At 40.4% G+C, this 13799-nt stretch overlaps 1 protein-coding gene across 12 annotated transcripts in view; it reads right to left on the bottom strand.

Annotated features, from left to right (window-relative positions):
* Nucleotides 1–13799, bottom strand: part of ARPP21 (cAMP regulated phosphoprotein 21) — a 196729-nt gene that overhangs the window by 126705 nt on the left and 56225 nt on the right. The window contains exon 1 of one of the 12 annotated variants that reach the window (XM_027891636.1): nucleotides 13058–13291. The exons of 6 other annotated variants lie outside the window; for them this stretch is intronic. The gene's annotated coding sequence lies outside the window, so the exon portion shown is untranslated. Of the gene's footprint in view, nucleotides 1–11198; nucleotides 11596–11624; nucleotides 12309–12404; nucleotides 12474–12557; nucleotides 13006–13057; nucleotides 13292–13799 lie in introns of those variants that run through there. 5 more of the 12 variants (XM_027891658.1, XM_027891676.1, XM_027891684.1 and 2 more) reach the window with 5 other exon arrangements.

Genomic DNA, 13799 nt, shown 5'->3' with positions numbered 1-13799 from the left:
CCAAACTAATCTTTCTTACAAAGTTGCACAGTGATGAGACATGGCTGGCTGCCTATTCTCCTTCCAGAGGGACATTCATACTTCTTAAAGCTGAATGTGAGGAAGGGAAATTTAGTGCTGGATAATAAGTTCAGGAGGAAAAACAAACAAACAAAACTCCAAAATAAAACCCATAGAGAAACAAACCTATCAAAACAAGCAAACAACTCCTCACAACCCCCCCCCCCAAACTAACTAGAACAATGGGAATTTTTATTGCTCTCATATCTTTCTCCAAGTTACTGTCTCATGATAGACCATTCTCTTCATGAAAAAGCTTCATCCTTCTCACTCAAAACACACCCATTTATCTGCCTTTCCTATTGGAAAATGTATTTTTTGGGAAAGCTGGTGTTTATTTGTGAGGTTACTGGTATGGTATACATTAACAACTTTTAGTATCTGTAGCACCTGAATTTGCAGCTATTCCCATTGTCAGAAAGGTCCGTTTTAAAGACATAAATATTTTTAAAAGCCACCACTGAAAAAGAATAACCCCAAATTATCCAAATAACCTCAGACAGGCATTTGGAAGTATTGAAAATCTGTCCCTTCCTGAAAAAATAAGAATGCCAAAACAAACATGTCATAGTTTTTCCACTGACTATACCACAAAATACTTCAAAAGGCTGCAGCCCTGTTTTTCCACTAGTAACTTAGTGAATGCATCCTCCCTTCACAGACTAGTTAGCCAATTTATAAAAGGCTCTCCTTTTGTTTCTTGAAGTAAACAGGCATTTTATGACTATCACACCCATCACCTACAGCCTGTGCAGAGCTGAGAGGAACAGTCTCCAATGGCCCATGACCACTGGCAGACTGTTTCCACATGCACACACTTCACAGGCATCAGTAGCAGCCCAGTGTCATCCTCCTCATTTTAAGCTTGGGAGTTTACTCATTGGTTTTTCCCACATCTTGTTTTTACCATAATGCCAGAAAAATGTTGCATCTACAGCCATTCTACTGGGCTGAAGAACGTAACTTTGTACCACAAATAATATTACTTTTATAGGAGCTTCCCTTAGCACGTAAGAGGATTTCACCTGTTTCAATGTCTGAAGAACAGAAGAAAGACAAAAACAAGTGTTATGCCTTTCTGTCTTCCAAATGCAATCCAATTGTTCCGTCTGCTGCATCAGAAAGGCAGTTAAGCAGCAGACCAATAATACAGTCATTTGGGAAAAATTCCAAAAAACAAATGTTGGATCTTGAACTTAAGAGACCACAAAATACGTGGATGCACATTCTGGAAGGATCTTCTAGCCACACCATCTTCCTGCTACAGAAACAGAATCCTGCTGCGTATTTCTCTGATTTGCAGCAATAGGGTTATATGGACTAATATTTTCATGCCTTTATTTGCAAGGATTAAGATTAGAGAATTAAGTCAATAAAAGCAAGAGCTTTCCTTTAGTCAACTTAAACCTAGGCTATGTGAAAAAACTAGTCCTTCGCATTGCATTCCAAGTCTGTGGTACTACAGACATTTGTACCCATGCTTTTAAAAATCACAAATCATCTCCTTAGCAAACAACTGAACACAAAAATTCAATTATCACCAAGGAAATAGAGAAAAGCATTGGCACCATTGTTTGTGGAATAAGCAGCTTGTTAACTTGACATCCTTCCCAAACATGGAATGACTCCCCACAACACAGAATTTTGTCTTTAAATGATAAGAGATTTCTTCAATCCATGAGGCTTGAGAGATAACTGACTCTCCACCAGTCTGGAAATTAACCCATTAAAAGAAACAAAAAATCAGTTCATAACTACTATACATCATCTGTTCAGCCTACTGCCACGATGTCTTTATTAGGTTTCAGAATATTTAGAATGTTACTTTCATAATAAGCTGAGAGAGTACAGTGAGCAATTAGTGAACTAGGAACAAATGGGAATCAGATTACTGAAAAACAAATAACTGAATTAAATCCATAATTGGCAGCTGAATACAGGCACTTCTCCTGTCATATCTCAGCAACAGGGAGGAAAAAAAGCAAAACAAAACAACCACCACCACTAGATTTCCAGGAAAAAATAAATTTCAGTTTTCAGATGATGGTAGCAAACCATGCTCCTTCAAACATATCAGTGACAAATTTCAGCCAAAAGTTCCTTTACTTCTGTCTTTAGAAGGAGTATCTATATATGCATTTCACAAAAATGGATTATTTATTTAGTATAGGTCCTGAAATGTGGACAGCTAGATGTCTTAGTCAGTAACTGTCTTTACAATCAATCAGTCTCCTCTGCTTTTGACCAGGCTCTGTGGCCATGCAACCATTATAATCAAAGTTATGAGAAGAATATGTAACCTTCAGCTTTTGGTACGGCTTCCAAGCTTACTCAGCAAGTGTAAAGACATGAAATACAAAATAATTCTCCATACAAGAACTCCAGTAATTTTCCCCTCTTTTCATTGTACAGTCCAGTAACACAGTAAACTGTATCCATTGTAATGCATTAGGTGCTGTGCTGCTCATGCCCCAGACAGGAATCCATCTTAAAGGTCAGAGAGCCAACACATAAAAAGTCTCTGACAACAAACACACTGTCAAAGGCATTTAGTTTGTGTCATTTTTATAACACTTTATTTTCTCAGCAACTGACAAATACTAGATTTATTGAAAATATTACCAATCCCAGAAAAAAAAAAGAAAAAATTACATAAATAGATGGAGAGTACAGGACACAACATTTTCCAGGAGCATCGAACATATACAAAATTCTATGGAGCTACTGAATTTGAATGGAGGCCCCAAAGGAACCCAGATCCACTGATATGAGCTGCATACATGAAGAAGTTCAAAAGCACAAGGTCTTCAAGATTTCAGCACAAAACCCTTTGTTTCACAGATGCAATCAGAGTAGTTTTGGCACCCCCTCCTTAAAAGATACCAAAACAAAGTCCAAGAAATCTGGGAACTGCCTTATTTTGTATACTGATAGTATGCTTAAGTACCATGTTTTACTATAAACTGTCCAAAAATCTACAGAATCGGGTCATTTTTAAAATTGCAGTACTATATGGCTAATAAATTGAAGGTTTCAACCTTTTCAAATGGAGGCAAGTAACTGATATAGACAAAGGTAAGAAAAAAAAAGCTGGAGAATGTGAGCAAATGATGAAAAAAACCAAAAAAAGTCAGAAGGGTCAGTTTAACAAAGTAAGATTTGCATAAGGGGTACAACTTACAAAAGCAAAGATCCACTACGGATGAGGGTCAGAGGATGGTCAGAGGATGTAAGGAGCAGAATAGAGACCACTGATGCAAGTGTGGAAACAGACAGAAAAGAGGCAAAGACAGCCATGTTAGGGACTGCATGAAATACATGTATCAAGAAACAAAACAAGAAAAGGGTTTATATTGGGACTGCAGTGAATTCCTCCAATATTTATCTTCCTGCACTTTCAGCAAACTTTAAGTCAGGAGGCTACGAGCCAGGTTTTAGGAAGATCCCTTGTTTATATTACACCTAAGGATTCGGTAAATCTCATTACTTAAGTGTGCTTTACTTCACATGTTCTTCCGTTGCCAAAAGAATTTAACATTTGCTCCCCTCCATATTTTTTATTTTCTCTGCAGAGGTTGCAAAGCTACCTGAAATTATTTCCATTTTCCAATTTTATGATACTTAATAACAACAGCACCTCAAGTTACTGACCCCAAAATAAACCATCTGAGGTCAAGAACAGAACCCCAGAATTCCTTTTATTAAAATAATCTATCTGGTAGTGAACAGACATTGAAACTGCTTGCACACACAGCTGATGCTCTGAGGAGCACTGGTATGCTACACCATCATCTGTCAGCCTCATTCCAACTACCAAGCATAGGTAATAAATATTCTCCTGGAATGTGTAATTTATCTATGCACCAGAAGTACGTGGGTCACTTATACTCCTCTTATGATTGCCATCAATGCACACTTAGCAAACACATTCCCATGCCACAGAATTCACTCATAACATACAATGGAATTGCTCGGTCTGCTGTCATTTTATAGGCAAGTCAAAGACTTGGCTGTTACTGGAGTTGCTCTCTAATTAGGACCAATTTCATTTTTCCACATATTGAAATTGTGCTATTTAATCAATAAAATGTTAAGAAGTGCCGATATTTTATTGTCATGTTTTCTGACATGCTCTTATACTGATGCAGTTTTATTACAGTTGGCTTTGAAGTGCCTGACAACGTTAATAAAGACATGACACAACGTATGTTATCAAACAAACACAAACAGGAATAGATGCCAAAAGAATCCACATCTTGACACTCATTGCCTGGACACTGAATGCCACTGTAAAGCAGAAAATAGTTAGCAGCAATTCTTTGAACACACAGATCTCTGAAAAATGATCCGTAGAGGAAAAATTGTAATTAGCCTTCGTGGGTACAAATTATGTTCTCTGTTCTACTTCCTGAAAAAAAAAAAAGAAAACTCTGAGGAGTAACAAACACATCAAAGAAATATGTGGCTTTGAAAGAGGTAGGTGCTTGCCGCATCTTCCTCCCGCATTGCGGAAACCATCACGACGAAAGAACAAGTGGACAGGGTGTCTGCAGAACCACAGCCCCACAACTATGGCTATATGGTTACCGGTAGCATAACCACAGGCAGCTAAAACACTGCATCAATATTTGTGTCTCAATCTGTTCTTTCCTACCAATCCTTCTCCATTAATAGAAAGCCCTTTATGGAAATGTGTGGATTTATGTAGTCATAGGGTACATGCTGCTATTTCAGTGAATACCTGACTAATTTATGAGGTACTGGCATGTCATGAGAAGAGCTATCAAGGATACAAACCAATTTATTCTCATAGAAGAACTGACTACATACTAGAGAGTCCTGGATCTTGCGTGCCTCCCTAACACTCACCCACCAGCTTCTTGCACTGACATCAAGCCAGGCTCAGAAGTCTCAGCATATACTACTATGGAACTGCCCTCAGACTTTGGCAACAATTTTGTTATCTTCCTTTCTCTTCTCCCAGATGCATGGCAGAGAGGAGCAATTCCGCAACAGCAAAATCAAAAGACGCAGATAATTTACAACCCCTGTAACCTCAGATTTGGGGAGATTAAGTGTGATTGCAGAGGAGTAGTCAGTTTGTCCTGATCCTCCATGCAAAGATAAGGGACTACATCACATGCATAAGGATTTTTTTTTTTTTTAATGAGAAAACAAATGATACTGAAAAGAGGCTACACATCTATATCTTTTCACTTGGTTATCCAAAATTCCAGTTACCTAATGTTCAGGGAATATCTCCTGAAAGTCCTACCTCCTTTTGTTGTCCTCCTACTTCTGTTGCGCCAGAACCTGATTTCACATCACAAGCAGTACTATTGCCACTAATACTCCACTATGCCTCTTACCCCACCACTACCTTATCTCAGCCTCAGATTTTGAGAGGGTTACTTTAAGAAGTGGGTCATTTAAGGACTTCTTTCAAATGCAGTCATTTTCACCAGTACATAGATTAAACAGAAGTTGCATTATGCCTCAGTAATAATTCATTGTCTTCCGTATCTAACAGGATTCTTTTGCTGCTTGACTTAGCTCTTGCCATTAGAGTTCACTCCATTTTGCTGCTCCGAAGCAGAACAGACTGCTACACCACAGTGGAAAAGCATATTGAGACACATAAAGCTGGTAAATTTGTTTTGTTTTCCAACTTATGCTCATTGTCTATGAGTTAAAGTTTCCCCAAAATTTACACCTGAATAAAACATTGTTTCGTTAACATCTCTTTACAATAGCACGTTACGAAATACAGCACCTTAAGATGCTCTAAATCACTCATTTTGCTTTCCTTTTAGATCTACATTCAGAGTTTTCCTTTTTTTTTTTTTTCTTTTTGTTTTTTGTTTTGTTGGTAGGAGAAACACTGATTTTTTTCCTAAAGGAACAAAAATTGAAAGCATGAAAGTCAGACCTTCTCACTTCAGATTTCACAGCTCATAAAGTACACAAATTATAAAGCTATCAGACATTTCCCGGGCTTACATTAAAATCTGTAGTGAGCCTTTAGAGTGGACCAATTTATTTGATGTGTTTCTCTTAAAGCTTTTATGACACCATAAACATTTCTGACTCCATGACAAATACTTTATAACGCATTAAGCAACCTCATTTTAACTGTTCCAAATGTTATGCCAATGGCAATGTATTTAGAAATGGAATAGTCACTCGAAAAGGGAAAAACCTCAAGGTATAGTTTGAACCACCACAATGTCTGATTTACTTTTGTGCAACAGAGGGCAAACCATTCCAAATACACTTCAGTGGCATGAACACACAAAAGCACAAAGTTGGTGCATTCTTCACAAGCACATAATGCTGCACCTATTTCATGAGAGCATCAACACCACTAAAGTTTGCTCCCCAATAAAACTTCCCAATTAATTCAATAAATGCTCCACGCTAATTAATAACAATTTCATTGTATTCACAAAATGTTTCTAAATCGCTGCAGTTTATCTTCATTAGCTTCATTCTACTGAGAAGCCTTGCCATCCCTCTTTACTTAGGCACAAATTGTGATAACTTCCTTCACAGTAAAAAAAAGTATTACGTTGTGAGAAGGTCTTCAGGTCACCAAAACCAAGAAGCATGCACTCCTTGTGAAGAAAAGTAGCACAGTCTGAATCTTATATTTAATAATGAAAATTTACAAAATGCTTTCTGTATTGAAGACACAGTTAAACTTCAACGCATAAAGCAATAAAAATACAAATACTGCAACACTATTCATTACTGAGGAAATTATTAGCTGTTCAGGCATGCTTTTGATGACAGAATTCAAATCCTATAACATAAAACTGGCTCTGATGATTTTACGAATTCAGTAAAAATCACTACTGTCTGGTTGTAAAAATTGGATAAACAGAAGCTTGAAAGTAGGTGATTCATATATTTTTGATTTTTATGTTTCAGCACAGATTGCAAAGAGAAGACAAAATTTGAGAAATAAAAAGCAGAGTATTAAACTGTGCGGAAAAGGGTGTGGGGGTATTTGTTGTTTTTTGGTTTCTTTATTTTTTAATGCTGATTTTTTTTTTTTTTTTAACACCATGCAGCTGACCATTTAAGCTTTTCTTTGAATTGAAGGTATCCAATTTAGGGAAAAAAAAGTTTTATCAGTTTACTGATTTACTAAGCTTCTAGAATTTCAACACAGGCACCGTATAAACAGCTTATAAATAAATCATAGTATTGCCTAAGACTAAATTATGAATATAGTGGAAAGCATTAAATTACAAAAACACTTTTATAGGACTTTGCTTTCTCATGATACTACTCTTTGTTATCTGTGACTCTTGGCCTTAAAAGATCAAGATCAGACATCTGATTAGGAGAATGAAGCATGCAAGTGTCCCAATTTCCCTGTGAACATTTTCTTTCACTTATAAAAATGCACTTCTCACCTTACATACTTCAGCATATGCTATGTGAATGTCTGCCCTAAAAACTGCCTTACATGGTTACTGCCTCCATACACTGCCAGTAGCTAGAAAATACTCTAAATCCTGTTTCAGAAAGTCATTGGATATCCAAATCATAAATTCCAAATTCCCAGCTGTCACTGCCTAACTATGCCTTCTGCATTTCAGCTTAGTCATGATATATGACATTATCACTCTCTCACACTTCATATGTTCCTCAGCATTAACCAAACAACCTGCTTAGTATTCCTTTTGACCATGTGTTTACCACAGCAGCAATTAATTCATCTAAACAGTCATCACGAACTCACTCTGTTAAAATGTAATTTTGTTTACTCCTTGTTTCTGTATTTCTCTCTGTATTTAGTTCACTTTTTCCTCTTGGCAACAGGGAATGTAAGTGTAAGGGGGGGCGGGGAAGAAAAAAAAAAGTAATGTAACATTTTTGTGTAACAGCTTATTACCTATTTAGGACTGTAGAATGATATAAAGTGGTTTAAAGATCCCACCACATGACTAAAAAATTATACATTTGAATGAAAGAAGATCTTTCCTGCAGTATCTTTTTCCAAGGAACCATACAGAAGTCTACTTAAGGTGGATTACCAGAAAGCCTGGAAACAACAGTGAAAAAGGGAGAAGCAGCAAGTATCAACAACATATTAACAGGTGGAAGAGATCAGCTGTCGCAGGACATTAAGGAAGTCTTTGCTTGGGGCATTTTCCGTAAGAGGGACACAGAGCTCCAGTACTCTTCCCCTGGAATTAATGCAATTCGTAACTTTGGATTGCGTATGCCACACGTTAAGTGCTAATACAGCTTATTTATGTATTCTTACATTTGAAGGCAAACTAAGGAAGAACACAGAAGCATATAGGGAGCACTCTTACAAAGGGTCACTGGCAACGCATCATCCAATTTACCTACTGTAAAACCACTGTATGAGAGAATGTGGAGTCTAAAACTGGAGTTACCTCAAACATCTAAGCAGCAGCAAAGTCCTATAATTGGGCAGTTTGGACCTTCAGTGACAAACGACTACTTACTTGGCAAGAACCCATCATACATGTTATTTATTAAAAAAACAGTTTTAATTAAAACAGAAAGTATCGTAGTTCCATAGTGTAGTGTCTTTTTTATTTCTCTAATAAATTGTGTATGTGTGCACACCAGCATACTCATGCAAACCACAGTGGCTGTTCCACCGATTTGGGTTTAAGTTTCTTTCTTAAGACAGAACCAACAAAAATACACCCTGTCCACAAACCTTAATCAGTATGTCTACATGAATTTATAGGTATGTTTAATTTATTTATTAAAAAAACCCAACCCAAACCAGACATGAGTCATTTTTTGCACTTTTTCTGAAGTTACATCTTTGCTAGAAGGGCGTACCATTAAGTTACTACACAATAATGAAATATTTTAATACTTACAAACAAACATGTAAATTTACTTGCATCTACATGTTTCTGCAAGTCAGTATTTCATGTATGAAGTAGAAAAAATAGAACACAAAGCAAACACCAGCAATTAATAAGGGAGACTTATCATCCAGGGGTGACCCACTTATAACGCTGGAATAGGTCCCACTTGATGACTCTCAAAAACTAGATGCATGACCTCAGATGGTTTGCATAATTTATCTGCAATTCAATTTACCCAGCCTTAATTGGGCGAAATCTAACTTACCTGGATTGCAGTTTGTCATCAAAATAGAGTGTGTCCTAGAAATGCATGTTACCATTTAGATACAAAAGTATATTCATACACAGTACTTTAAGTCTCCAGAATCAAGTGCTCTCCATTGGAATATACAGAGTCTTTGCCATTTATTACTTGTTTGATGAATGTTTCAATCTTCTAGAAGAAAAAGGGACCCATTTGCTTACTACCTGCTGAGAACATTAATACAGAACTTCAAATCTAATAAATGAATGAGCAGGGGACAAATGGATTTTGCACATTTATTGCATGGTAGTTACATTACTTCTCACCTGGCCCATCTTAAAGGATATTTTTGAAACGACGTTACTTAACAAATAGCATTTCCTTTAAATAATCATGTACCCTACAAACTGTCTTTAAAACTAAGCAAAGAAATTAGGCTGGGAGCACTCACTGGATCAAGCCGCTCATTTGCGAGTAGTCCCTATAAACAAAGATTTGCCGATCTGCCAAAATAATTTTCCTACTGTAAAATTAATGCCATCAAAATTGATAACACCACTCAATGTAAGTTACAGATCTCTGCAATAAGCAGAGAGATGTTAACATCTGTTGGTGTAAATCTACACTGTTCTTGAAACCAATGGGACCACATCAATTTACAGCTGCTGAATATTTGTCCCCGTGTCTGTTTTTAGCACTGATAAAACCACTGAACAGATTTTAAAGCTCCCATTGACTGTAGCAAGACCAACGCCTACAGGACGCAAGACAGACTATAATTAAGCCATCCTAGAATTAGTGTACTTTCCTCCCCCATTCATTCCAAGTTTAAAGTTAGTTGTTAAAAATCATAACCTCTGAGGAAGCCAAGAGCACAGCGGATTTTAGAACTTCTTAGGTTTCTTTTATGTAATCCCAGAAATTCTGTTTAATAACAGTGATTTATCAGGCCAAGTCCAGTTTACTGTAATCATGAAAATAACCCCCATAAAGCCCAAATGAAAAGCAGCACCGTCAGGAAAACATCATTTGGCCCAACAGTTTTACTCCAACAGGATGAAGTTTCAAAGTGACTGTTGCACTGCTGTTCTCTCCCTGATAGCTATAAATCACACCTGTGTTTAAAATCTCTTTGCATTTCCTCTATCACCCTTATGTAATTTTTCCTTCACGGATACGATGTGGTGCAACAGTCGTCCAAGCAATCACCACTTGCACACTTAACCCTGGGGCAGTCAAAAAGACTAGATAGAATACAGCAGAAAGAAATAATTGCTTGAAAAAGGATTTTGCAGGAGGGGTACTCAGTTGTTTCTTAGACCACCATCCTGTAAAACTGCAGGCAACACAGTTGTTTTACAGAAGACATCTTTAATCAAGGACAGTTTTTCTACATGATTCTAAGTGTATGGATTCTTGCAAATAGCTAATAAACATATTTCTGACTACACTGAACTAAATAGGGCAGTTCTCGACAGTATCTCTATGCATCTTGCCAAGTGGCATACACTGCAGTTATCTATAGGTCTTTCCCTTTACACATAAATAGGAAGAGATTTACAGCCACTTGCATTCTGTAAGCATTGCATGCAACAATGATTTTTAATAGCAAGTGAATTAACTTTTAACTACAAGGAACAAAAACTCAAAACTTCTGCTTCAGGAGGCTACCAATAAAAATAAAAATAGTTAATCATTAAAATTGGTTATCAGAAGGAAAAAAAAAAAAACCTAGGATGTTCTTTAGCACTCCTCCATTGTAAGATACTTCAATATCAAAAAGAATTAAAATGGAATATTCTTCAACTTAAGCATACCGATACAGAATCAGATTTATCAACAGCACAAAATAATCTCCTACCTACAGTTTGCTTCATGCAACTTTTTGAAAAAACATTTTTTAAAAAAAATCCTCCTAGACACCACAAAATTGTTCAATTTAAAATCAGCTAATCGATCACCTTTCTGTAAAGCTGCATTTTCTTCCTTTAATGTAATAGAAATATTTGAGGGATTTCCGTTTTTACCTTTGCATTTTTCCTTTTCCAGTATCCATAACCAATCATCGCTCTGCTCTTCCATTATGCTTCATATATTGCAGAGTGAGAAGCATCTTCATTAAATAGTATTAAAAATAGAACACACCCGATCTCCCCACCGGAGCATGCTCTGACAGTGCTGATACCACAGCTTTCAAGGTAACCATGCCCAGCTGGGAACTCAGAGGCAAAGTCAGTGCGAGATTAGCAATTTGCAAGCCCAAATGTGCACACAAACTTGCCTCGGATCCGTGACGAAGACTGCTAAAACAAAAATCAGCGTGCAGTTAAAGTATACAGCTGAAAAGTTGCAGGTCAGTTTACAGTACGGGTTGGGTTTTTTTTGGTGGTAGTTTTTTTTTCCCCTCCCCATCACCCTCAGCTTCAATTGCTTTGTACTTGCCTAAAACATACATATGCTATTTAGAAGAAGGCGCACCGGGCATGCATCTGGCTCAGCATTGCAACAGCAGAGAAGTCAAACAGGTGATGCACAGACACTTGTGTCGCTCTCTAATGTCTTTGTTTCCCCTCCCGGCACATTTACAGCGATGTCACACGGCGGCGGGATGAGTTTTAAGCCAAACCGCACACACCTGGAAGCGCAGAGACACACCTAGCACGTAAAAATGCACCCGAAATCTGAGCGTGTTCCCCCCGCAGGCTGACACGGTAAATGAAGGCAAAATAAATAACAGCAATTAAACAAGGCTGCGCAATGGCTGCGCCGGATGAGCATGTCTGGGTTAGAGTTACAAGCGATATCGTTTGAGACGCACAGACAAGAAGGCAGAATACACCAAGCAGAGTAACATAAACTGGTTTTTGTGAAAACAGGACACCTAATAATACGCCTGTAACTCCCGAACCGGGACCTTCCTCCACTGCATGCAAAAAGAGATGCTAAGGAAGCACCAAGTAAATCTGTTGCCTTCAAATCGCCACCCTTAAGAACAATGCCAGTCCAAGCAGCCCAGGCTTGCTCTCCAGCAAACACGGCTTTGAAAGCGGATCCCTCTATGCCGTTCACAAATCAGCGAGTAAAAGTTGAGATTTTTTTCTTTGAGTTTGATCCGTTTTAGCTAAAATGACAGCTGAGAGGACGGAGCTCTCCCCTTCCCTCCCCCTCCCCCCGCAGATCCCCTCCCCGGCGCTCGTCTCCCCAGCTAGGTTCCCGGACAGCGGCCACCTCACCTCCGCGCCGGACCCCGACCCGCCTCAGCTCCGGCCAGCAGCGCCTCTGGCGATAACCGGCCGACGGCCGAAACTTTGGGAAGCCGCCGCCCTCCGCAGGGCAGGCGGCCCCGCGACCACGCCGAGACCCGCAGCGAGCCCTCCCCGCCCTACCTGGCTGTCACCACCGCTATGCTGCCGCTCCGCAGTACCGTGCGAGGCTCCGGCTCCAGCACCGACAGCATCCTGCCCCGCCGGACTATGAGCGACACCCTTTTTTCCTTTCTTTTCCCTCCCACTCTGATAAATACCGCATCTTAGAGCCGGAATCCTGCAGCCGCTATTAATAATTGCACATCTCACGCAATTAAGGCAAGCCCCGGCTGCATACACAGCTCCTGTTTCCCACTCCTTCCGCTCCACATTCTCCAGCCGCCCTGACCTCAAAAATTAAAAGATCACGGGGAAAGGTGGGGGGGATGGGGCGAATGACTCCAACGAAATGACAGAAGACATGCTGAAAAAAAAAAAATAGACAAATCGCAACAACAAAGAACATCACGCCACACAAATGTCGACAGATTCTGCTTTGGCTTCTTTGGGTTTTGTTTTCGGGTTTTTTTCGTTCCCCCTTTTTTTTTTTTTGTTTCTTTTTGTTTGTTTGTTTGTTTTACCTTGCCTGCAAACGGGATCTGCCCCCCAGCGTCTTGGCGGCTCGGGTTATTTTTTGTTTGTTTGGTATTTTTGGTTGGCCGGTTTGTTTATTTTTTTGCTGCGGATACGCTGCTGTTACAATACAGTGCGTGTCTTCCTGAAAGACATGTTCTCTTCCTCCGCCTCCGCCGCGGGAGGAGATCCGCCGCCGCGCCGCGATGCTGCCCGGGCGCGGTGGCCGCGGCGGCGCCGCCCGACCCGCCGGCCGCCTCCTGCCTCGCCCCGGTCCGCCGCCTGCCTCCGCCCGTCCTCTCCCGGCGCCCGCCTGGATCCCCGTCTGGCTCGCTCCTCTCTGCCTGTCCTCCGTCCTTTATGTGCCGCGCTCGCCGGCTGTACTGTCTGTCTGACTGCGAGTCTCTCCCTTTCTCTCTCTCTCCCCGCCCACGCAGCGTGGTGCGCCCCGGACCGCAGGCAGCGCCGCGCTCCGGCTCCGCTCCGCGCCGGCTCCGCGCTCGCTGCGCTCAGCGCCACCGCCCCGGCTGGCGCTGCCTCGGCCGCCGCCCGGGAGCGGCAGGCCCCGCCGCCATGGCGCTGCCCGCCCTCACCCCACCCAGAGCCCCACGCAGCGCCCCGGAGCCGCCCGCCAGGGCTCCGCGTCTGTCTGCGTGTGGGGTGGCTCTGTCTGTATGTCTGAGTGTCCGCCCGCCCGTGTGGCTTCCCGCACGCCGGCCCCTCCAGTCACACTGATTCTTCCCCCCCCCC

The sequence above is a fragment of the Empidonax traillii genome, unplaced genomic scaffold, assembly GCF_003031625.1.
Source record: "Empidonax traillii isolate 1590-97213 ecotype Southwest subspecies unplaced genomic scaffold, ASM303162v1 scaffold14:size4059594, whole genome shotgun sequence".
In the NCBI taxonomy this organism is placed as follows: domain Eukaryota; kingdom Metazoa; phylum Chordata; class Aves; order Passeriformes; family Tyrannidae; genus Empidonax; species Empidonax traillii.
This window is presented reverse-complemented; position numbering and strand designations above follow the sequence as displayed.